Source organism: Micromys minutus, assembly GCF_963924665.1.
Source record: "Micromys minutus genome assembly, chromosome: 31".
Lineage (NCBI taxonomy): Eukaryota > Metazoa > Chordata > Mammalia > Rodentia > Muridae > Micromys > Micromys minutus.
In genome coordinates, this window is record NC_137966.1 from 5,576,087 (window position 1) to 5,602,612 (window position 26,526).

Sequence of the window (26,526 nt, forward strand, 5' to 3'; positions counted from 1 at the left end):
TCTGGCATCAATGTGAGAAGAGGCCTTTGGTCCAGGGAGGGCATGTTTTCCCATGTAGGGGAATGACAAGGGTTAGGAGCTGGGGGGGGGGGCAGGGAGGGGGATAACATTTTAAATGTAAATACAGAAGGTATCTAGTAAAAAAATGAATAAAACAAACCTTTCTAAAGCTCTAATCTAATCATTACTAGCAGAATTTGTGTTGACTATAAAGAAAAAGAGAAGGATTATGACTAAAAAAAAGTTAAGGTTATTGGAAAGTAAAGAACTTCTGTAAAAATATCAGGAATTTGGGTCCTAGGACAATTCTGTGAAATGAAGCAGGATTCTCTAATTGGATAGCAAGTGAGGCCTGTGGAGACCTAGTGAAGTTTCTGAGGCCTCCTGGGGGACCGCTGCTGTTGGTTCTGAGATAGAGAAGTGGTTGGCAGTGTGCACCAGCATTCATTCCCTGGTTTTCTGCACCTAGGGTTGCCCAGAGATCTATTAATTAAACAAAACATTCAGACAGAACCCCAGGAGTCTTCAGATTTGAAGTCTCTAATGACTCTCTGCAAAATGTCCCAGACCTGGAACATCTGTTCTGGAGACAGAGTCAAGCTCCACTCCACAGTTTCAAGGTAAGAACTTTTATTTCCTTTATGTTTTATTATTTTTTTAAATTACATAACAGCTGTCCACCTATTTCAGAGGACAGACCTTGAATTTAAGCCCCAGCCAGAGACTGCTTTATAGAAGACTCTCTGCATTTCACTGCGTTAATTAGATGCTTCATGCACAAACACATGAATTCACTTATACACTGATGAATTTCTGGTGTCACACATCTTCAGCATAAAGAATAGCATAGCAAAAATAGTCCAATGATCACTTCTTTTTTTACCTGAGTCCAGACAATTTCTGCGATTGGTTTGCTTTTGCAAAAATAATCTGTTTGTCCAAAATGTTTATGATATGAGATTTTTAAAAACATTTCTTAGGAAAAGGACAGTTTTTTTTTTTTTCCCCAGTGAAGAAACATGTAGCCAGACACCCAGAGTTAAACTTCGAAGACCCAGAGCAAAAGGAAGACAGATAATCAATCCCTCAGCACCTAGCTCATAAGGCCCTAGGGTACCAATGGGGACTATCAAAAATGAGATAAAGGTGGCTTCACTGCAGCATGGGGTAAATTGTCTGCAGTGTGAGGCCTGCAGACAGTGGAGAGCAGTCCCCTTGCCCCTTCCTGCAGCCCCTTTTCTATAGTGGATAGCAGGTTAATGTCAGAGCCCAGTTTCCACCTACCCAGAAAACACAAGCATGGGCTGCTTTTTTCCAAACTCCCCCTCTCCCTCCTACTTTATCTTCATTAGATACCCAGAAGCACCGGCTGTTGTTTGGGCCCTGGAACAAGACAGAGAAGGTCACATCTCTTATCTGCTTTTATGCAGCTCACAATCTTGTGGGGAAACTGTATAATTAAAAGGCAAGCAAATCCATAATGAAGATAATTTTGAGTAGCAAGAATTGCTATGAAGATTATAAATATAATAACATGATAAGGAATTATTGGGAGGAACAGAGATCCTTTGGGCAAGATGCTGATCATGAACCGGCCTCCCCAGTGAGGTGAGCTAAATTACCTCAAGGATGGGAAGGAATTAACCACATAATATTTGGAAGAAGGGATTTTCCCCCCAGAAGAACCGCTAACACAATAGCTTGGAGGCCGGGATGAATTTAAAGAGACGGGAGGTAGAGCATAAAGATAACTAAAAACTTAGTGATGTGTGGTACAAGATCAAACAAGGAAGTTAATGGGTAAATCATAAAGAAAAGCCCTTATAGGTCAAAGGATGTACATGGATTTTCTCCTCCAGTTCAATAATAATAATAATAATACGGTTTTCTGCATAATCTCTATGTTCAGCATATTACACCGAACACGGTAGAGATGGTATTTCATAAACTTTTATGACACTCTCATGAGAAATGCAATAGTACTCCCATTTTTTTTAGATAAGAAAACTAAGACAAACAGAGCTGTATAATTCCCGTATGCTTGTTTAGCTAGTGAGTGGTACAGCCGGGCTTCCAACCACACTTAACATCACAACCTGAGACCTTATTGCTTTCCCAGTTTAAACTGCTTCTTTCTGTCTCACGTTGCTGAGCTGGCTGGCTGGCTGTATATGTAATACAAATGAAGCAAAGACAAAAGCAAATATATTGTTTAACAGGTGCGCTTAGAGCCTGTAGGCCAGGAAACTCTGTATGAGAAAAAGCAGTGCTTAAGGCTGGAAGTCAATGGTGCGTACAACACGCCAAATGCTCTCTGTTGATTGAGCTACCTCAATAGTGTCTGCGTTCTCTATTGTAGCCAGATGGGAGATCTCCATGGCAGCAAGACAGCATTTACACACATGTCTGTACATTCACATATACATGTATATGCATATGTACATAATCCACATTATATGCATTCCTGTATACTTTTCTATGCATTCTGTATTAAGGAAGATGGCATTATATATGGTCAGAGACATTCTAGGCCAGTGTGCTTTACCAGAAATTTGAAGTTATCCCATCAGTAAATGGAGCCTATTTTTTTTCCTTTTATACATCTCAAGACTATGAGTGGTTTACTCGATTAAGTAGCATGTAGCAGAAAAGTGATAAAACATATTCATTTACTCTCTTCTTTATTAAATGTATTCACAATAAATATCATTTTTAAAACAATTATCTTTTATAATACTCTTATATAGCTCATATATTTTATTTAACTTATAAAACAAAGTGACTGGAACAGACATATTCAACACCTTAATACATTCTATAATGTCACACATTTATAGCACAGAACATGCTCCCTCCATGTGTTAATGTTTGGTGTATTTTTTTGCACTGACATTAACCTCTAGAAGTCTAGTTAGCTTAAAATTAATTTTGCTCATTTAATAAGTAGAAAGAATAATGTTACTATTATATAAGTTCATTATGTAAAATAAATGAATGAGGTTTATACATACATACCATGTATTAGGGTAGGGTGTGTCTGATCCACTATAGATGTTAGGAGTGGACACCATATCATAAGCTTATTGGCTTTATCAAAACTTGTTTATTTAGCATAATATTTAATGTATTTACTTGATAACATTGTCATTTTCTGGCAAAATTATTACTATTACTGTTCTTCTCACATAGAACATGGCCCTGGTTTATCACTTTCATCAACGTTCAGGGCACTTCACATATATAGATTGGAAATGTATGTGTGACGTGAGGGACACAGTCCCTTAAGTCATCTAAGAAGAATGAAAGAAAATCAGAGCTGGACATAACCCAATGTTACCTGAGTGGGCACAAAAAAATGAATACAGCATTTTAATGGGAAAGAAAGACTCCCAAATGAGAAAAGATTCCTCCACCCAGAGTGAACGCTAGTTTAACCATGGGCTTTATCTAATGTTTGACCTCAATAGGAAACATTTAAAATAAGAGAGCTGCTGGCATTTTTATCTCAGCCAAATTGATAAAGCAGATTAATCACTGCTAGGGAATGGAGGCCATGTTGTCATGGGAATACTTCTCCCCTTCCTTAGGAATGTGACTGTGTTCATAGCCATGGGTTTGTGGTTGCAATGAGTCATTGTCTAGCCTCCTTTGCAGAGGATGGCTTCAAATGACTCGGTGTTGTGTTGACATTGTTGAATTTATTATGCTATTTCTGTTGGTGTGGAAGGGCTTATTGGTTTACTTCTTGGTTTACGTTGGGTTGCAGTCCTGCATATACCTTCAAGTATTTTCCAATATCATTTGTGCCATGTGGCGTCAGAGCTTGGTGTAGACACTCTAACAAGGATTCCTAGCTAGCAAGAAGGGAAGTTCACTGTCTATAATGTATTCTTGGCATTGCGAACATGAACCTGACATTCTTTTCTCACTCCAAGATCCTCACTTCCATGGTCCACTCTGGTTCTTTTGAAAGTCCGAGGTTCCAGGGGACTTGTTAGTCTCCTTAGAAACATCACAGAGCTGCATAAGGGAATTATTCAAGCCATCACTACAGGATGCTGAACTCTGAAACCAAGTCAGATCTCATGCTTTGGGGAGACTTGTCATCTCTCAGGATTAAGGTTCCTGGTCTTACTTATTGAAACATTTTAATCTCTCCTTCCCTGTTGCACTATCCTCTTCAACCCAAATAAACCTATTCAATAAAAACACAACTCAGTAATTAGGAACACAAGCTGTGTGTCTATATTGGGCAGATTTACCACTCTACACTCTATTCCCCACGGAGGAGATCCCTTATAACCTGCCATATTTCCGCACCTCCTGTTCCTGCTCCTTCTCCTCTTCTTGACTCCTCTTCTTCCATTTTCACTCCCTGACTCCTCCTCTTCTGCTTCCTCTTCTTTTTCCAAAATCCTCCCCCGTCCAATCATGTATTGACTTAACATAAATCTACACACTCCATCTCGTCCTTGTGCATGTTTAAGTCTAAATTTTAACCAGGCTTAGATGACTATACTGTAAAGTACGGTACCACCTTCCATTTTCTCTGCCATCTGTGTCTCTCTTTCACATTGAACTTTATGCCAACCACAGCAGCCCCAGTGTCCCAAAACACACAGTGTGACGCACCATAAGCATGCAAGAGAAATTAGGAGTAAACAAGAGCTCGGACCTTAGGGCCCTTGGACTAGACACCATTTCTATCACCTCTAAATGAATCCACAGATTAAGGAAATGAATGGTGAAAATAAACACAATTGGTTTGTCAAAAGTCTTTTAAAGAATTTATAGGCGAATAGGACAAAGATCAATAAGTAAATCACCACTTTCCTGGCATCTATTCCTTTAGCTTCCTTACTAGTCTTTTCATTTGCTGCCGCACTTCATCATGCTTTAGTCCAAAATGCTTGCACTGAAGTCCCAGCTAAATCCTCACATTTTCACACACAAGGCTGCACTTTCTCATCTCCAAAGGCCTCCAATGTATTTTCACTTCATGTGAAGATAAGATAGGATATATCACGTATAACATATCTCACTGAGTACAAGACTCATGATACAGCTATGTGAACTCTAATAAAACTCTCAACGATAGTACTGTATTCCTGTCTTATACAGTTCAGTGACTATCTGTTGCTTGACATAAAAAATTAAAAAAAAAAACAAAGAAGAGAAAAGAAAGTCTGTAAGAGCATGGCACTAATGAGTTCCACGTTGTGGTTGTTGAAAGTCTCAAGTCTTGCTTTACTGTTCCTATTGCAGAGTCTATGTAATTTCTCTTAGTTCACATGCTTGAAGCTCTCAAGACTCTGGGCTGTGGATTCTATGTGTCCAAACTGCGCTGTTCCCATCTCATGCTTACATTTATTTTACTGGCAGAAGCTACACTGAGTGGTGTGGGAGAATGTATATTCAATGACTATGCCCCTTGTTTTGGGTTCAAATCATGGTTCATTCGTAGATTGTGCAAGTGACTTTGGATGAATTACTTAGCATTTCCACTCCTTTATCTTAGTGTAGGTGTGGTAGAGTTTGGATCATTATCTTCCAAATTTTAGTAATTAGACAAACTTACATATGTAAAGTTTAAAGTGTCTACAGCTTTATCTTTCAGGAAGTCAATCCTTTGTGCAATATGAGGGTTGCTGTCATCATCATCGGCATTACTATATCATCACCACAACATCTTCATCGTCATCGTCATCTTTTCAGAATAGATTCATGAACGCTTTTCTTAGTGTTCTGTCACTACCTGTCTTGTGTGTTTCTTGTGAATTTTACTCAAAGTGCCTTATAGTAGAGTAAATTACTTGAATGCTTGCCACCGCATAAAATTTTATATTTCTTCAGTCCAGAGGCCATTATGTCCTAGTCCCAATCCCTTTAATTATTCAAGGATCTTAGAACCATGTTGACTCATGGATGCATGTGTCCAATCCTTTGTTAGCCCGTTCATCGCCTATCATCTTGTGTGAACAAGAACACTGCCCTTGTCTGTCACTCCTTGAGTCCTCAAGCTTAAAATAGTTCCTGACACAGCGGAGGCACCTGAGAGACTCATTTGTGGAGTAAAGTAAGAAATAAATGGATGAATCTATGGATGAAGAGATCAATCAGCAAGTCACAGCATCCTTCTGTGGATTGGAAGACCTGCGCATTGGTTCTTTGACTCCTCATCTATTTCTATATATAAAAACCCTATGCTTGTGCAGAATGCAAGATTTAAATCATATCCTGAGCAGTAAATACATCGGACATGTACTAACTACTTGACTATGTAAGATGGAGCTATTTTAACAACAACAACAAAATTCTCTTGCCTAGAGGAAAGCAGGTGGAATTTGCCTTTTCAACATTTTGGTGGCAAGCCAGATAATTTACCTCTCACCTGGGAACAATTTTGTTTCCCAAGCCATAATGTGAGCTTCATCACAGCTGTGGAGCTAAAGTCCAAGTCAAAGTAGATATTGCTGTGTCACTTGCTGTCACTTGCTGGGAAATGACTTTTTTAGTTTGGGTCTGTGTCCTTGTCTGGCAGCTTTCTTAAGTGTGTTTTAAAAAAAATCCACTGCAGAGGAGTGCACATCTGTTCATGAGCATGTAAGTGTAATGTGGAAGGAATATTTGTGTGTGTGTGGCTTTTAGTGCATGGACTCCTTAGCTCTCCCAATACATAAATTTGGACTTCTTCCACCTAGAAATCGGAAGTTGCTTGTGTATGTGTTATACGCTTCAAACAGTGAAACTTAAGAGAAATTCATGGCCTATTTTAAACATCTGGATGCAGTACTGTGAAGCAAGCCGACTCACCCCTGTGAAGCTGGTATCTTCCCTACTCGCTACTCTCCCTGCACGCTGCTTCTATAAAATTTTCTTTCTTAGCAACATATGGCGAAACTGGAGAATAAAATACTGCCTGTCCTACTGCTTTGTTCTTTCTTATGCTGCATGTTTCCCTTCTGTTGTCGGTGATTCATGAGAGGGAAAGAGCTTGAAGCAGAAGTAAAAGTGATAGAGAGTACCACAGGCTAGACCTAGGCAAGTAATGTGGGCATCGTATTATTTTAGCCTCATAGGAAGAATGACTGATTCCTTTCCTGCGTCACCTTCATAACTGCTTCTCATTCCTGAAGGTGACAGCGAGTGATAGAAATGGGTGAGCTTCCTGTTGTGTTCATGGCTATCTGGCACTAATCATAGAGGTAGAAGATGATAGAAAAATATCTCTAGCATTATGTATGTCTAGGTAAGTAAGACCCCAACATTTTGGCTGGTTCATTCTTCTGTATTCCTTTAGCTAAAGTTAAAACCATGCATTTACTATATAATTGGAGATGCAAATCCCTGGATATTCAAGCTATTATTACTCTTCAGATGCTCTTTTGAGAAAAGAAAATGTGCAACTTTATAATATATAGTGTTGTTACATAAAACTTATTTATGAGAATTTTTTGATCTAAGGCCAGATATATTCCAAGGTGCTCTTTGGATAGGTGATCCACAGTTGAAGAAACATCAAAAAGACTCTGTAAATGTATTTCTTAAAGAAAGAGTACAGGCCCTAAAGGCAAAGAACAATGTCCAGAATTTATAAATTCATTACCATATCGGCCTTGTATTCATTAAATGTGAAGCCAACACAAAAGATAAGCTGCTCTACACAATGCTTCACAATTCTTGCAGTCATATGATTCTTAGAAGCAAAACTAAGAGTGCAGACATTGACTTACAATGTATAGAGTCTGGTCAGAAAGCATAAAAGAAGAAAAACCAATCCCACATGTGAGTAATCACAACCTATGGTGAGTGGTCACTGTTTTCTTTTGATCAATAGAGATTCGTTGGTATAAGGTTATTTTATCGACTCTGTTGACTTAACCGTACCTCGGCAGAAGTACTTGCATTCAACAAAGATATGGATTAGAAGTTCAGATATTTACTGTATTCTTGTGAAGAAACAGTCAGTCATCAATTTTTCAGACTATCTTTGTTTCAGGAAATTAAAAAAAAATGAATTTGTTGCTACCAGTCACACACGGTTTCACTCTGCAGGAGTCACTCTGGTGTGGAGCTGTGTGCCTGGGCTCAGTCCACCTACTCACGTTTTCGTGGTGGGTTGTCACCATGCATGGCATACACACATCTCAACTCTGCAGCAGGCATTGTGCGTACTACCACTACACCCCTCCTCTGAACTCAATTAAGTTGCCATATCAAAGAACACACCAAAATACTCTGATCCAATTGGCAATGTATGATTTGTCCACCTAGACAAGTCAGATCATCCTGTACAATTCCAGCCCTTCTAAAATACTCATAGCAACCTGTATCCATATAGAGATGTGCAGAGAGGACCATCTACATCTGCCTCCATGCTGCTTCTCCTTCCTTCCTTCTCTTTCCTTTACAAAAAATTTGTCTCAGTCCCACTGTCTACTGTCCAATCATGTCCAATTAGTGACCATGAGGCACCTTGAAATCACTTCTCTGAGACTCTTTATAACTCTGAAGCTAACTATGATTTCTCATTTAATGTTAACATAAAATTACCAATCAGCTCACACTCAACTTAGGTTCACCGAGGTATTTACTTATGATTAAGGTTTTGACTTTGTTCATCTTCCATATAGTGTCTATACACTAACCTACACTTGGTTTAGTTTGCCGTTTTCATTCAATTATTTGAGCTGCTGAAAACCTCACATTTCAAAATACAATATGATTGTGTGTGTGTGTGTGTGTGTGTGTGTGTGCTTGTGAGAGAGGGGGAGGGAGGGAGGGAAGGAGAGAGAGAGAGAGAGAGAGAGAGAGAGAGAGAGAGAGAGAGAGAGAGAATACTTCAAATATATAACTACTGAGAAGTAACATAAACTGAAACGTGTTGCGATATAAAATAGAAGGTGAAGAAAATGGCTGCTATTAGATGAAGGCAGAAAATATGCCATCATGCTAAAATGATGAAAAGAGTTTATTGTGATAGAGCATAGGTATGTAACAGAAGAAAGAGACACTACAAATCCAAGAAGAATCATGTTTCAGGGACTCATAAGTCCACAGAATAGACTCAGTGAATCATGTGAATCATGTTATAAAGAAAATGTTTTGAAAATTTTTACTGACATTCATCAATGGAATTCTTTGTGATTTAAAAATATTTCAATTTCTAAGTCTTTCTAATTAAATATATTTCGAGTACCACCTTGGTAAGAATGTAGGGTATTGTCCTTGCAAGTCTCTGTGTCAAGTGCAGAAAACACCTGGAATTTCCTGAGAAGTGACACACATGTGAGTGGTTAGTAAACTGTCCAGTTTTGCTGTCTGTCATTGTCATTGCTGTGTTTAATGTGCTGTCATAGTTGACAGGCAAGAAGTTTCCAGTACGACCCTGAATAACCTGACATGATCAGGTCTTATGCTTGATTTTCTGTTCCTACAAAAGATTTCTTGGTAGACTTTTCTGATCAAAAGTTTCCTCTCCTGTAGGACACTAGGGACTTCAAAACCACACGTTTTAAGCAAATGAAGGAAACAGGACAGTGTTTCCCATTTCTGACATGACTTCACATTTTCTTTGGAAAATTTAAGTCCGAGGATACATTATGTGCTTTCTTCTTTGCACCTGGTCATACACCCTTTTAGTAAATGCTTGGCATTAAAATGATAAATGGATGCTATTAAAATACTTTAATGCATAGTGCACCAAAAGTGTCTACTTAGAAGGTACTTTCCCTTCAGAATTTTGAAGAAGATGCCTTCTCAGCTTTTCTTCCTTGGCACAATACTTAAAAGAATGAAAATATGTATGTGTCTGTGTTCCTCTAAGAGTCCACCAGAAATAGTATCTCTATTAGAACTTTGAGTGACATTAATGAGAGAGATTTAATTGTAAAAAGCTCACTGTTGCTTCTTTTTCCCCTCCTCCCATCATGAGGGTTGTGAGTTTGATGGAGGTGAAGTAACGAAAACTATACTTTGAGCTATTTTTTTTTTTTTTTTACACCTTGTTCTCAGACATGTTATTCTTCCGTGTATGTGATTTCTGGGTGACTCCAATTTCACTTTATACATTTAAATATTTAAATCTTTGTTAGGAACCAAAGTATATTTTATGGAAAGTCAATAAAAAAAATCAATACTTATCTAAGATACTGAGTTTTTTTGGAGAGCACAGTTTTCTTCTCTAAAATCCTACAAGAATAATGAATTTGTAAAGTCATGAGAAGATACTTCTACATGGTCAGTAAAATTGTCTTGATATTCTATGATTTAATTTATTTATAAAATGATAAAGGGAGTTCTCGCATTTCATATAATTATGAGAAATTTGAAGTGCAAAAAGACATTCTTTTTACTTGTGATAACTAGCAATTCTGCGAATTGATTCGCGGAAGTTTTGGATATTATATATGAAGAAGATACAATAACTATAGGCTGAGCACCTATAAAAGATGCGCACTATCTGCTTATGAGGCACACATGGACTCAATGATATACTCTTTAAATACAGCATCCTCTATGTTTTGGACAGAATAGAGTTACTCAGGTCTTGTTGAGGGGAGTTAAGAGAGTAGTAGAGGCAGAAATTAGAGGATTGTAGAAGCAGAAGTCAGCCACTAGCATGTGGAGAGAGAGTGGGGTAGGGAATGGGGAAAGAAGAGGCAAAGGAGAAAGAGCAAGGGCAAGAGACTAAGAGACCAAGAGAGCAAGAAGTAACATGAAAGGTTTATTTATTCATTTTGTGCATATAGGTACAGCATCACTGTCTAAGAGAGGGCATTGGATTCCATCACAGACGGTTGTGAGCCACCATGTGGTTGCTGGGAATTGAACTCCTGATCTTTGAAAGAGTAGTCCGTGTTCTTAACCACTGAGCCATCTCTCCAGCCTTACGGCATCTTCTTATGTAACCCAGGTCTCAAAATCATGATCTTGTTTCACCATCCCAAGCGCTGAAATTTCAGGTATGTACCATACACACAGTTTTTTAATAGTCTTAGTTACACAAATAAAGGAACTTTGTGAATTGTGTCTTATATTTGTTTTTAGTTTTTTGTTTTACTCCCCCCCCATATTTCCCTGCATTTGTCTAAAGAAAAGATACAAAGTGTATCTTTAAAAACTGGCAGCAATATTCTGCATCCTTTTTGTTATCTTTTGGATAATAAAGCTCTCCAGGGGTTTGAATTTGCTTGAGCATCAAGAAAGCTGTGCAGTCTCCTTTTAGTAAGTCCTGCCCCTGTGTCTGAATAGCATAGAGCTAACACTCACTTCTTACCTTGCTGATGGATCTCTTTGTCAAGCAATGTTGGTACCGAGTGGTACAGAATGGGAATAAATACCTGCCTCCCCCACAGGCAGTCGTCTGAACTGCCTTCCATCATCTATAATTTCTCTGACATTATTTGGTGGATATGATTTATCATCTTGCCACTGCATGAGTCAGCCGTGAAATCTCTATGACTCAATGGTACATAACAAAAGCAATCAGGAAAGTGACATTTGAATGAAGGGTTAGTGGATGGTTGTGAATGGGATTTCAGTAGCTTAAGGAATGAAGCCAGAATGACCCCCACACTTTTTGAAATCTGATGAAGTCAATGTTTCAGGTTATTCTCCTCATTAATGAGTAAATTCTCTGTAACTGGAAAAAATAATTATCATCAGTGAGAACAAACAACAAACAGGGATTTAAAGAATTGGGATGGATTTATTCTCATATTACATTTAACCTTGTATTTTCCCACTGTGTTTTAAAAGTGCCCTTTTAAAAAAATCTTGCAAATCAATGTTCTGTTGCTTTTAAACCTCATTGCTACCCACTTGTTTTTCCCAGGTGGCAAGTTGGTAGCAAAATGAATTTATTCTTTCATTAAATATTTATTGCCTCTGGATTCTGTGTCAGCCATTATGCCAGACAATGAGACTGAAGGAATGAAGAAGAATCATATAGTGTTCCCTGTCTAACAGATTTCACATTCTTCTTTGTTTTTTCTATTAATACATTGAATTATTATTATTATTATTATTGTTGTTGTTGTTGTTATATACTCCAGATTTTATTTTCCTCCCAGTCCACCCTCCAACTCTTTCACATCACATACCTCCTCCTTGCATCCCCTGTCTCGATGAGGATGTCCCCACTTACCCCACCAGACTTTTTAGCTCCCTGGGATCTCTAGTCTCTTGACGGTTAGGAGCATCTTCTCTGAATAAACCCAGACACAGGAGTCCTCTGCTATATATGTGTTGGGAGACCTCATGGTGTATGCTGCCTGTTTTGGTGATCCAGTGTCTGAGAGGACTCTGGGGTCCAGGTTAGCTGAGACGGCTGGCCCTCCTACAGTATCACACTTCTCAGCTTCCTCCAGCTTTTCTCTAGTTCAACCACAGGGGTCAGCAGCTTCTGTCCACTGGTTGGGTGAAACGATCTGCATCTGACTGTTTCAGCTGCTTGTTGGGTCTTTCAGAGGGCAGGTGTGAACGGTCCCTTTATGTGAGCACTCTATAGCCTCAGTAATAGTCAGGCCTTGGAGCCTCCCCTTGAGCTGGATCCTCCTTTTCCTCAGGCTCTTCTCCATTTCCTTCCCTGCAGTACTTTCAATTAGGGCTCAGTATTTGACTATGGGATGGCAACCCCATCCCTCATTTGGTGTCCTGTTTTGCTGCTGGAAGTAGGCTCTACAAGTTCCCTCTCCCCACTGTAGGGCTTTTCATTTAGGGTTCCCTCCCTTTGAATCCTAAGAGTTTCTCAACTTCCTGGCTTTGGTACATTGTGGATGGTCCTTCATCTCTCCTCCCTCCTGATGTTACCTTTTTCTGTTCATTCTGCTGACCCTCAGGGATTCCTTTCCTCCCACCCAATACCAGATTATGTTCTTCTCTCCACCCCACCTCCTGTTCCCTTTCCCTCCAAGGTCCCCCCTCCCCTCTTGTGGTTGTTTTCTTCTCCCCACCAAGTGGGACTGAGGCATACTTACTGGGGCACTTCAGTTTGTTGACCTTTTTGAGTTCCATGGACTGTATCTTGGGTATTATGGCTTTTTTTTTTTTTTTTTTTTTTTTTGCTTATATCCATTCACTTGTTAATGAGTACGTACAATGCATGTCTTTTTGAGTCTGAGTTATATTACTCAGAATGATATTTTCCATCCATTTTCCTGCAAAACTCAGGATGTCCTTTTTTTAAATGGCTGAGTAGTATTCCATTGTGTAAATGAACCACATTTTCTGTATCCATTAGGCTGTCATGAGACATCTGGGTTGTTTCTATCTTCTGGATATCACAAATAAGGCCTGCTGTGAACATACAGGAACAAGTGTCCATGTAGCATGGTGGGACATCTTTTAGGTATATTCTTAAGAGTGGTATTGCTGGGTCTTCAGCAATAGATCTCTATTTCCAATTTTTTGAGGAACCTTCACATTGATTTCCAGAGTGGCTGTACCAGTTTGCAATTCCACCAACAATGGAGGAGTGTTCCTCTTTCTCTGCATTCTTGCCAGCATGTGCTGTCACCTGAGGTTTTGATCTTAGCCATTGTGACTGACATAAGGAGCTATCTCAAGGTCGTTATGATTTGCATTTCTCTAATCACTAAGGACTTTGAACCTTTCTTTAGGTGCTTCTCAGCCATTCAAGACTCCTCTGTTGTATATTCTCAGTTTAGTTCTCTATACCTGTGTGTGTGTGTGTGTGTGTGTGTGTGTGTGTGTGTGTGTGTGTGATTAGCTTCTTTAATTCTTTATTTATTTTGGATATTAGCCCTCTATAGGATGTGGTATTAGTGAAGTTTTTTTTTCCAATCTGTAGGTTGCCGATTTATCTTGTTGACTATGTTCTTTGACTTACAGAAGCTTTCCAATTTCATGAGAGCCCATTTATTAATTCTTAATCTGAAAGCCTGAGCCATTAGAGTTCCGTTTAGGAAATTTCCCCCTGTGCCAATGAGTTCCAGGCTTTTCCCCACTTTGCCTTCTATCAGATTTCATATATCTGGTTTTATGTTGAGGTCCTTGATCCACTTGGACTTGATTTTTGAACAAGGTGACAAATATGGATATATTTTCATTTTTCTACGTACAGACAGCTGGTTAGACCAGAACCATTTATTGAAGATACTTTTCCCCATCGTATATTTTTGGCTTATTTGTCAAAAATCAAGTGTGTGTAAGTGTGTGGTTTTGTTTCTACGTCTTCAATTCTATTCCATTGAACACCTGTCTGTCTCTGTACCCATACCATGCAGTTTTTATCACTAGTACTCTGTAGTGGAGCTTGAGGTCAGGGAAGGTGATTTCTGCAGCCGTTCTTTTATTGTTAAAATTTGTTTTTACGACTCTGAGTTTTTTGCCTTTCCAGATGAATTTGAGAGTTGTTTTCTCTGTATCTGTGAAGAATTGTGTCAGGAATTTAATGGGGATTGCATCCAATCTGTAGATTGCCTTTGGTCAGGTTCTTAAACTGAGTTTCACTTATTTTTTTTTTTCTAGAAAAAAATGCATTAACTTAGACTGGGAAATGCTCTTTTTGAATTTTGGAAACCTTTCATAGATAAGCAACTGACAATATTATGTGTGAATATTCATTTTTACTAAATCTATCCCTGTTTGGAAATAAATGATTAGGCTTGGAAAGAAACATTACTGGCTGCTTTGGAATGTGCTTCTCATCGTCCAACTAGTACTTGGAGAGTTTGTATTAAGTGTAATTTTCTTGTTTCCCTAAATTAGTTTTTAACTTCCTGTGGGCTTCTACTGAAGCTCACTTCATCGAAAAATGTCACCCAACATCATTAGCTAAGAATTAAGATCTGTCTCTCACTGTACCTATAGCAAAATAAAAAGGAAGGATTTCATAAAAAAAATGTCACCGTCACTGAAAACATGAACCAAAGCATATTTTCAGAAAGAAGCTAAATTCTCTGAAGAATAACCATGCAGTATAACCTCTGTGGTCAGATGGCTTGGCACAGTGACTAGAAGGGAAGAGTAAGAGTGCTGGAGTATTTCCTATAAGCTTCCTGTGAACCAAGCATCATGGTAAACGCTGAGATGTATTGATGAGATGAATGTATCTCCACCAAGGAACATGGCATAAACATTCACAGGTAGAGCCTGCATATGTTCGCCCGGTCTCCAAGAGGCACAAGATGCCAAATATGTGGAGACCTTATATTTTTAGATGAGTTTCATTCTTTCAAATCTAAGAATAAGCATAGTCAAGAACACAGTAGGAGACTGATTAAGACCTAGGCACTCATGCCATATGTATGTAGTCTAAGCATATTCCATTCTTGATTGGACTATAAATAGGATACCACCACATAACAATAACACTGTAATGGGAAAAATACAACTGGATGATTAATTGCATGATTTGTGACGCCTACATATTGTTTTCTGCCATTAGGAGAGTTATTGATAAGAATTTGAGAGTGTGGGAATCAAAGCATGTTCAGAACACATGATTTGTCTATACCAGTATTAGCTTGAGCCTAAAGACCAGAAACTATCTATCTAGTGCTGGCTTGTTTCAATCTTCTCGACCACCATGTTTGAGACCAGTATACATGTCACTAGCTTTTGACTTGCCCCATATAGTCTGATCTGAGATTAGGGCTCTAGAGAAGAAATTAGAAAAAGAAATAACAGAGTGGAGAAAGTTTTTTTCTCTGTTTGTATTTTCATGATCTTTTGAGTCTTTTGGTACTGGGAGTAAGCAGAGATTGGGTTCAACCATAGTCTCACATTGGTTAAGCAACTACAAGTAAGGGTTGCACATGGCTAATCTTGTCTAGTCCCTGATCATCCCATTCATGTAGATTTCACAGTACTTCTGATTCTGCTAGTGGATAAATAAGTACCTAGAGAAGTTAGATGATTTGTTCTGAATCAACATGATTGCCTTGCTAGCATCAAATTAATATGTCTCAAGCACTAATTTAAAGTAAATATTAGGCAAATGGCACCACCACCAACTATCTCAAAAGAATAATCTCTATTTTATGAAGGAGTCAAATCAGTCTCTCTCTCTCACTTACTCTTTCTCTCTCCCTCCCTCCTCTCTTTCTCACTCACTCTCTCTGTCCCTCCCTCCCTCGCTCTCTGTCTCTGTCTCTGTCTCTGTCTCTCTCTCTCTCTCTCTCTCTCTCTCTCTCTCTCTCTCTGTGTGTGTGTGTGTGTGTGTGTGTGGCAGAGGTTGCTATCAGGTGATATCAGGTATCTTCTTTAATATCTTTCCACCTTAGATTTTTTTGAGACAGAATATCTTACTGAACTTGGAGCTCTCTGATTTGCTTGGAATATTGAATGAACAAGTTACAGGGATCCTTCTGCCTCCATTTCAGAACCTTGGACACTTACTATCATTCAGTTAAGCTTTTAAAATGTGAATCCTGGAGTGTTTAACTCAGCTCCTCATGTGTGTAAGACAAGTACCTTATGAACTGAGCCAAACTCAAGGATCTCAATTTATCATTTAAAAAATCATATGTAAGGAAGACCTAGCAAGAAGACTTTGTTGGAAGTGGCTGCGATTAGACAGAAATCTTGGCTTTAGAGAAAATAAGTGACAAAAGAAAGAAAACTTTTGGTTACGTGGGACAAATGTGGTCCATCATTTTGTGTGTTGATCTCAGGAAAGTGCTAGAGAATACAAAGCAATTATACTTATAAAGTCTTACATGTCAGCCATGATCCCGTAAACCACAGGTACTGTTAAAGTTGTTATGACAATGTAAATGAGACTGAAAATTTGTTTCTACCTCTCTAGCTTAAGATGAACTACTCAAGTGCAAGGGTCCATTAACAGCACATATAAATGCAGCTTCCCACATGACAAATCTGCTCTGTGTGCTGTGCACAGAGGCACACACTGTTCCTCTGCTCTGCCCATACAGAACATCCTTCTGGCAGTTAGGATCATTGTCTCCCTCAAGCCTTCCTGTCAAAAGCAGAACATCTCTAAGTAGAGGCTATATAGATCAGTGACTTGGTAAACCAGCTAAGGAAACAGTATATTACAGCCCATCAGGCCTCGAAAATAACCCACTTTGAAGATGTTGAAATGAGAGAGGCACAGATCAGAATTAGGAACCAGAGAGGCATTCAGGATGCGGGCCACTTCACATGACCATTTTAACTGACTAGAATTTCTCACTTTGGATCTGGCCGCAGAAGTAGCTTTCATACTATTTCGACAGATTGTTTTTTTTTTTTTTTTTTTTTTTTTTTTTTTTTTTTTTTTTTTTTTTTTTTGGGATTATAGTAATATCACATAATAGAGCCAATTGTCACTGAATTCTTCCATGCCTTGCACTGGGCTAAGCAAATGCCACACATGGTATCAGCTACCATGTTATAGTTTCCTAGTAAGTTGGTAATGACTTTTATCTTATGAGAAGAAGTTTAGAGAGATGAACACCCTACAAAAAGGCTGCTGAATTAGTTTAAGCATCAGACTCAGTTGCAGGTCCACACTGTCCCAAAGCCCTTGCTCTGAAGTAGCTGAAAATACTACTTCAGAGTGAAGGCTAGAAACCAGTATAGAGGAAGTGCATCCAAGAGAACTATTAATTCCTACTACTCAATATGTGTGAAGTCCTTTAATAACAGCAACAACAAAACTAGCATAGTAGGAAACTCTATTCTTTCTCTTCTTCTTTTTCTCCCTCTATCTCCTCTCCCTCTCTATGTGACTAATATTTATGTGTGTACAATGGCTTGTATAGGCATACAGGTATGTGTAAAGTTTATCAGTTTTCTTTCTCTTTTGTTCTACTTTTGTTGTATTTTATTTGGAAACCCAGGGCTCATGTTTTTGGTAAAACCAGCTTGAGCAGAAAGTCTTTAAGAATTTCCAAACTTTACATTCATCTAGTGCTGATAAAACAGGTGTTTCTCTACACTGTGGTTATATGTGGGTGCACTGGATTAGGACTTAGGTCTCTGTGCTTGTTCCTTAAACACTTTTTATTGAGCCATTATCCCAGCCCCCACAAAGCATTTTTTGTGTATTTCTTCAGTGGTTCTAACCTTCTTTATGCCGTGACCTTTTGACACAGTTTTTAACATTATGGTGACCCCCCCAACCATGAAATTATTTTTGTTGCTACATCATAACTGTAATTTTCCTACTGCTATAAATCATAATGTAAATATTTTTTAGAGATGGAGGTTTGTCGAAAGGTGCCACCCACAGGTGGGGAACCACAGCACCTCTTTGTGAGCCATCAGACAATGAAATAGTCTGATTCTTGTTTTTAAGATAAGAATTCTGGGAGGCAGGACCTGATTCAGATTGTTTAGTAGAAGTAAATTTATCCAGAGACAGAGCAATAATCAGGAAGGTAGTGTGGGAAATGTTCTGTACAAGAAATGACAGCTGCTGCTTGAAGGAAGAAAACCAGGGAATTGTAAGTAATCTCCACTGAGTTTTAAAATAAGTCACTGGGCCACAAGGACACATGGAATATGGTTAATAGAGAAAGGCCATTTAGGTCTAGGGAACTATAAGGAACAATTGGAAGGTTTGCTTATAGCAGCAAGCATTGGAATCTTTCTATGATTTAAAAGATTATTTTTCACTTTTCATGAAAAGAGCTGCATTTGATGTCTTGGGAAAATGTAATTTCAGGAAAAAAACATGGTATGAGCCAGCCGTCGGCCTTATCAAATTAAAATATTTGAAAAGGCATAATTCATGCCAATGTTTAGTGGCTTTTTTTTTTTTCATTGTGAAAGGGCAAAACCTGCCCTGGCTGGTATTTACTTTTGTAATTAGAAGAGTTTGAGTGATGAGAACAATTAAAATAATACAATACCTTTACAGGACGATTCATCTTCCCATTGCGACGCATCCTACCACATCCTAAGAGAATGTGGTTTACCTCCAGTTAAGGCTACATTAGAATATAATTGCACCCACTTGCTTTGACCATCAAAGGAGAAAAGATCATGCAATTTGCATCTCATAAATCTAGAAATTAAAACTGAAGGACTGACCACTTGACACTGCAGAAGTTCATGAAATGAAGCCTGCTGAGCTCAATTTGTTGTGGCGGGTAAATGATTCCGCTCTCCAATTTGAATGCACGATGAAACTTCTATTAGAGCGCTCCACTATAATAATTGACAACATAATGAAACTGCCAAAGACAAAAAAATGCAAACTCCTCTCTCCCGACCTCTCGGCTCTGCACATCACACTCAGAGCAGAGCAAATGCTGTGGCCAGACAGGAATCATCCGCCTTGGATCAACCTCTTCTCTCCCCATGAGGGGCTGCTGAGACATGCTTTCAGACACCTGTGCCTTTAGAATCGTGAAACTGCTAGTTGAAAGGTAACACTGCATTTCCAGTTTGGCAACAGGTGAACAAGTATGTAAATAGGAGTGATGTTTGAAAGCAACTATTCATGTCTTCTTTTGCCGCTGTCTTATAAGATGAATATATGTAAAGCCTGAGAAAAGTTAGGGAGATATTTCTTTAGTGTGATGCTATTATGAAATAATTTAATTTACTTAAAGTAGCATTGATGTTTTCAGCTTGGGGCGCTATTTTTCTGATCTATGACAGTGTGATGACACATCAGCTTTAGTCTTTGAAAATCACTAATCAACATACACAGGCTCTCCTTTTCTATGTAGCATCCATTCCACTGTAATTTGGCCTGCATAGGCCTTTTGGGGGGCACAGCAGGGGGGGGACAGCTAGCAAGTTTACCTCTGATCTCTCTTCCCTAGTGGAGGTTGAAGTGATCTCCAATATTTTTCACTGCTGAACATGCTTTCAGCTCTGGTGTGTTGACTGTCTTGGCACCTCTTCTCAGGAGTATTTTTCTACTCCTCCCTCAAGTTTCTTTCATGTTTGTTGAAATCTTGGATTTTTCGAGTTTTGTCGTAAGGTCATTCCCATTTCGTTTTCCTCTAGCCACGTTTGTTTCCATCCCAGTAAATTACAAAATGTTGGTTTCATGTCTTTTACTTATTACAAGTCTTGATGCCTAGGCCAGATCTTATCTCTCAATATTGGATCAATGTATCTTCAATCATTACTCATTTCCCCCTTGAATACCACAAAATACCATCAGCCATTCCAAATACTGAGTCCATATCTTCCCTATCTTCCCTAGTCCTTCATGACTTTCACCACAGAATTAGAATTACCATCTTCCTCGCTCAACCCTCTACACTGAAATCTCACCTTGATCTAATGACAGGCCTGTTATTTATGCCCCTAACATCTACTCGCCAATATATCACATTTAGATTCTTTCTATAAGTTGCCAAGTAATGTTCTCACCACCATTTTTACTAAGATAAACTATTTTCCCTATACAATCAAAGCCTTTTGGAAAACCATGTATCAGATTCTAAAAGCAGCTATCTGTTTCACTGGTCTCCTAGTTTCCATCCAGTTTGGATTTGTACCCCCAAACCTGGCTTATAAATCCCCGTTACACCCATGCACTGTGCCTTTAAGCACTGGTGGATTATTTATCCTACATTTTTCTTACTCTTCTGTCCTACTTTGTGCATCATAGAGTAATTCTTATTTCATATACTTTGATGATTATAAGTAACACATGATATAATACTTCTCTGTTGCTGTGATAAAGTGCAAAGACACACAACATAATAGTAGTGTTTATTTTGGCTCATCGCTTTGGAGGGTAAGAATCCTTCATGGCAAGGAAGTAAGGCAACAAGAAACAGACATGGTAGCAGGAGCAGGAATTGCAGAGCTCACTTATCTGTTATCTTTCATTGATTATTAATTCTTTTCTCATAAACTAAAGTCAACCAATTTTCTTTCTATCCATGCTAGTCAAACTTGGGCCCCAAGTGAGCAGTATTAGTCACTTCCTGTAGGACTGCCCCCATTTGTTGGTTTCACCTATGCTCTTAATACGACTACCTAGTTTGGGGTCTTCCTTCTCATGCAGCTTTCTCAGACATTTGTTCTTCCTTTAGACTCATAATAGTGATAACAAATCAATCTTTATATAAAATAATTCTTAATTTACTTCATGTCCATAAAATGAAGATTTTTTAAGCGTCTGGGGCATTTTGAGCACTGGACTGCTTTAGTAGGTGTGCTAGAACTGAATTTCAAAATGGCCTCTACAATGCATCACGACTCTTCTGTGTCCCAATGTACTAAATAGGAAATTTTAAAAACTCTTACTGAAATTTCACTGTTAATATTTGTTGTAGTTTTACTTTATGCATTCATGAAGCACACAGGCGCACAAAGGGAGAAAATTGGTTTATCTCCCAAAACAAAGATAGATATTGCTTCTTGAATATTACTTTCTCTGGACATTGTCTAGATTTATAATCACTTCCTTATTTTCTAAGAGTTTACTCTTGAATGGGCCAGTTGTACAGCATAGCTTCATGATGTGTTGTGTTTCCTTACTTGAATGGATAGTAAGGAAGACTTAGGGCACAACCTCACTATGTTAAATTTATTAAATGTCAAGCATTCCCCCTGCCATGTTATCTCCACTGTGGTATTCTGATACCCTTACCAAATAAAAGTTGAAAGAAGGAATATAAAGAAGATGGGGTATGTAAGAAAAAAAGTTTTTATTGTTTTTTATTTCTAGCTTTGAAATCAAATCAAATTTGAAAGCAAATCATATCTCTTCAGCAGGATTCAAAGCTTTTGTGACTTTTATTTATTTATTTTTTTGCATAAAACAGACATAAGATTTTTTGTTTTTTTGTATAAATTATCTAATCCTCTTACTTGCCATTGAAACATTCTCTCTGAAGAAAATTGACTCTCATATAACCTTTTTCTTTATTTGGAAACAAAAATCTAGAGTGGGTTTTTAAAAAAAGATGCAAACATTGAGTCTCTTTTCTCTCTCCCTTCTCTCTCTCTCTCTCTCTCTCTCTCTCTCTCTCTCTCTCTCTCTCTCTCTCTCTCTCTCTCTCTCTCTCCATCCCCCCATCTCAGAATTGTAGAATTGTTTGTAGTTGGTTTAAAATATATTTGGTTTTTACCATAGTGAATTGAAAAAAAATATCATTTTCTGCTTCTGTTTTTTTTTTTTTTTTTTTTTTTTTGTGGAAAGAATTGATATTGATAAAGAAAAGTGAAGATCCTTTTGGCGGTGGCATTATATTAATACAGTAAAAGCATTAGCTTCATACCATAAAGCTTATATTGTATCATGTCCCAAGTGACAAGGAATTGTTTAAAACTAAATGTTCATAGATCATGTATATCTGCACATGCTTGAATGTGTGTGTGTGTGTGCATGTGTGTGTGTGTGTGTGTGTGTGCATGTGTGTGTGTGTGTGCTCGCAGATGTGTGCATATGTTGTCGCTGTTGTTGAGAACTGTCGCATGTCTGCAAGCATGCATGCTTCAACTTTCCACCCAGAAAAAAACAGACTGACTTGTTTGTTTCGTTTTCTTCTTCTCTGTATTGACTTCCTCACAAGGATTGTCAAAGAGAAGAATTCCGTAGCAAGCTATTTGAAAAGCCCCAAATAGGAAGAATGATTTCAATTGATCATAGCAGCATGGGAGATGTTGTATGTGACTGAACACGCTTTTGATATAGATTTCCTAAAAGAAAGCTGCATTTTGAGTTTGCTCAGATTGAATGCTTTCAAGTTGGCACCGAGCCTGTTATTTCCATGGGTTGTTCTTGTGAGGTAGTACAGTGATTATTCTCTTCCTTCCTTTCTAATCTTTACCTTTTAATGAGGCCATGCAAATGTGCCTCTGAGATGCTCATGTTAATTTCAGAGCAATTTATAAGTGAGCTATACATGTGAAAGAGGGAAGAACCCTCTTTGACTCCACCTTGTATTTAACTGTGTAGCTGGTGGCATAGCCAAGAGGTACTTGGTGGTGAGACTCAGTTTCTCCTCCAGGAGTCTTTTCAGAAGCCTTTGGGACAAAATCAAGCACAGCCATCTATAAATCAGCTTGTCTCTTCCTGGGCCAGCAAGTATAATTGGAAGCACTGACTCTAGGCCATTTTACCCTTGGGTAGAAACGATGAAGTCAGGGCTTCTAGTAATTGCATCTGATTACTGCATTCAGTTTGAAGGCAGTGAAGAAAGCCAATGCAGAAAACCCCTCTGACCCAGCTACAGGGTCACTTAGAAATGATACCACTAGGTCAAGGATTTTAGGTGTGTGATTCTTTTGTGGTTCTTTGAAACAGGGGAAACAGCAATTTCTTTCTTAAACCCCGAAGTTCATGCTGAGTGCCTTTGTCATCAAGATTGCATAAGGAGACTATCCACATGTCCTCTATCAGCATCGGAAAGGCTTGTCCAGTCTTCTAACCATTAGGAGGAGAGTCCTTGGGGAATCACACAGTCAAATACTGATGACTACTGCATACAAGTAGATGGCTGTGCTCTGTGGTAAATCTCTTCACCATCACACGCAAGAGCAACAGTAAGATTGAGCTGTGCTAGAAGTCATTTCTGTAGAAGGCCAAACTATGCATGCAATAGTGATAATTGTATCCTATTAGCAGAGTGAATTGTATTTAAACAATAATTGCAGACAAATGACATGTAAATCGATACACGAAAAAGGCATCAAGCCACATGCACTATTGATTTTCTGCCATGTTCTTCTCTAGGTTAGCATTCTGAAAATATGATTTACAGCACTGTTTTAATGACTCCCTTTCTTGTAGATGTAATAACGTTCCATGAAAGTTAAAAAAACCTTAATTCCAGCCCCACTGCACAGTTTTCAAGAACGGAGTAATGAAAGTATCACAAACGCAAATGCGGTCATGAGGAATGATGGAGAGGACCGACATAGGAAGCTCATAAATATTGTGTGTTAGTTCACAAATAGCCATGCGGTGTTAGTACAAAGTGCTGCACTGTTTCCCTAGGAGATAAAATGAAACTAATTTCAATATTGTTCATAATTCTATATTATTCACGTACCACTTCAGATGCAGAGGTGAAGGAGAGAACTGTAAATGAAGTATAGCCGAGTACAAGGAAAAATTCTGAAGGGATAGCTAAATCCTTTGCAAGTTACGTAATTCAGTGTGGAAATTGATGTGACCTAAACCCAACAAGCCAACTTAGGAAATCACTGGCACAGTGAATTCTCCTGTCTGATCAGGCAGAAAGTCTAAGATCTAGACTAATTGTGACATAGTTGAAGACTATGACATCCAGTGGAGATGAAGGAATTAAACTATGCCTTAACACCAGAAATTAGGATACTCCTTGGGAAGTCCTCGGGCATTAAATGTATGTGTTTGAATAATTTCTACAAGGATTTTAAGGTTATGAAGGTTTTGGCTGACAGAAAGTTTGAGTTGCATTGAATACAAACACCATTTTTTCAATATAGTAATCAAACATTAACTATTTATTCTGTACAAATTGATATTGCAAAGTATATAATCTATAAAGTAAGAGTACAGGGTACTTAATACATCTTCACATTTACTGGTAACAGTTGTACTGAAGAACTATTCTGGCCACCAAATGTAACTGTTATTAAATCTGCTCATCTAAGCTAAAGTCATATTCCTATAAAATAGTTCACAGATATTAAAAGTATTTAATTACATTGTATGTATATGTGGTAGTGCCTGTATGTATGTATGTACATCATTTACATGACTAATGATGGCAGATGTCAGAGGATGGCATCAAATTTATTTGAACTAGGGTTACAGGTACTTGTGAGCTACCACGTGGGTGATAGAAATCAAATCCCAATCTTCTGCAAGAATAACATGTGATCTTTATCATTGAATCATTTCTACAGCCCATGAAATGACTTTTATGGCATGCAGATAAAACTATATCACTAATGTTATATAGTATATACTGTTGGTATATCTTAAACCAATTTTAATTTTTCTGGTTTGTTCTTGGATTTTGACTAAAATAATCATGTTATTATTATTCATGATATAGTTTAATTACAAAGTAATAAAATCTTTTAAAGCGTGCTAAAAACAATTTCCATTTAATGTTGGTGATAAGAAAAAAATCCTTACACTATCAGAGTTCTGCAATAAAATATTCAGAATATGAAAATAAATAAGAAGTAGGAATCAAAAGGAACAAGATTATTTATTTGTATACCATATGATTGTTCCCAAGCCAAGTCCAAGAGAATTTGTAGATACACTGTTTGCTTTGATAAGGAGAAGTTTCCTCATAGATGCACAGAAAGGATTAGCACTTCCACAGGGCATCTAGGACAGTTTAAAAAGAGAAGAAAGGAATTGTATTGATAAAAAGATAAAAATATATACATTTAATAAACTATATGCAAGGACCTTATGAAGAAAATTCTATCCTATTTTAGGGATAGGAAAGTAAATGTTTTCAATTATACTCAATATGATCTCAATTAAAATCCTAATTTGTTTTTGCTTTGTTTTGTTTTTTTTCAAAAGAAATTAACTATTGATACAAGATAATTCAGAGAAATGCAGAGGTCATTAAACAAACAGGAAGAATGCAGAGTAGGTAAGTAGGTAAAGGTGCTTGCTGCCAAGCCTGACTGAGTTCAGATCCCAGGTCCCACATGGGGAAAGTAGGAAACCACTTCTCCAAGTTGTATTCTGATGGGTACATATGCTATATAGCTCTCACACCCTCAAACATGAGTGTGCACAGTAAGTTCATATGATGTATATGCTAATTTCCCTTTTTAAAAGAGAGCAATAAGGACTGCGGATATAGCTCAGACACTAAAGGATAAGTCTCACAACCAAAAGGAAGGCTGTCAGACAGTGATGCATGGGTCTCAGGCTCCACATCCTGCTGCAAAGAGAAATGACTAGAGGTGAAAGCTTTAGTTAATCAGCATGAGGTGGACATTGAAGTTGTGCATAAGTAGAGAATCCACAAATTTTACATGAATTAATATGCATATATCAGAATTTGTATTTTTTAGTATTTCCTATCATACACTATTACAATACATTTTCGTTGCTTTTACCCTTCATTCTCATTTCTCTTTCCCCTCCATCTCTTGTGGAAACCCATTTCCCAGCAAGCCACACTGTTACTTCCATGTCTTATGTGTATGTCTCTGTGTGTGTCTCTGTGCATGTGTATGTGACTGAGATTTTTTTGTACATCTTTTTTTTTTGTATATTTTTATGTATTTATTAATCTATCTGTGCATCTAGATATTCATCTATCTGTCATCTATTATCTATCTATCTATCTATCTATCTATCTATCTATCTATCCATCTATCTATCCCTCTGTGCATCTATGCAACTATCTGTAGGATGATATCATTACAAATCAAGGCAAGTTCAGCTTATCATTGGATGAGAAGGAAAGGTAGGCAGGAAAAAGTCTTTGAAGGAGAAAGGAGTAGAGGAATTGGGAAAATCAAGATGGAGTCAGAAAAATATAATCTAGATCCAGGTGTTCTTAATTGATGATAGAAAGATATGAATATTTTTAAGGGTTTCTATAGGTCAATTTGTCCTTTCTAGGTGGGCAGTTTATATCTTTGTGACCTGGTTGTAAGATTATTGTG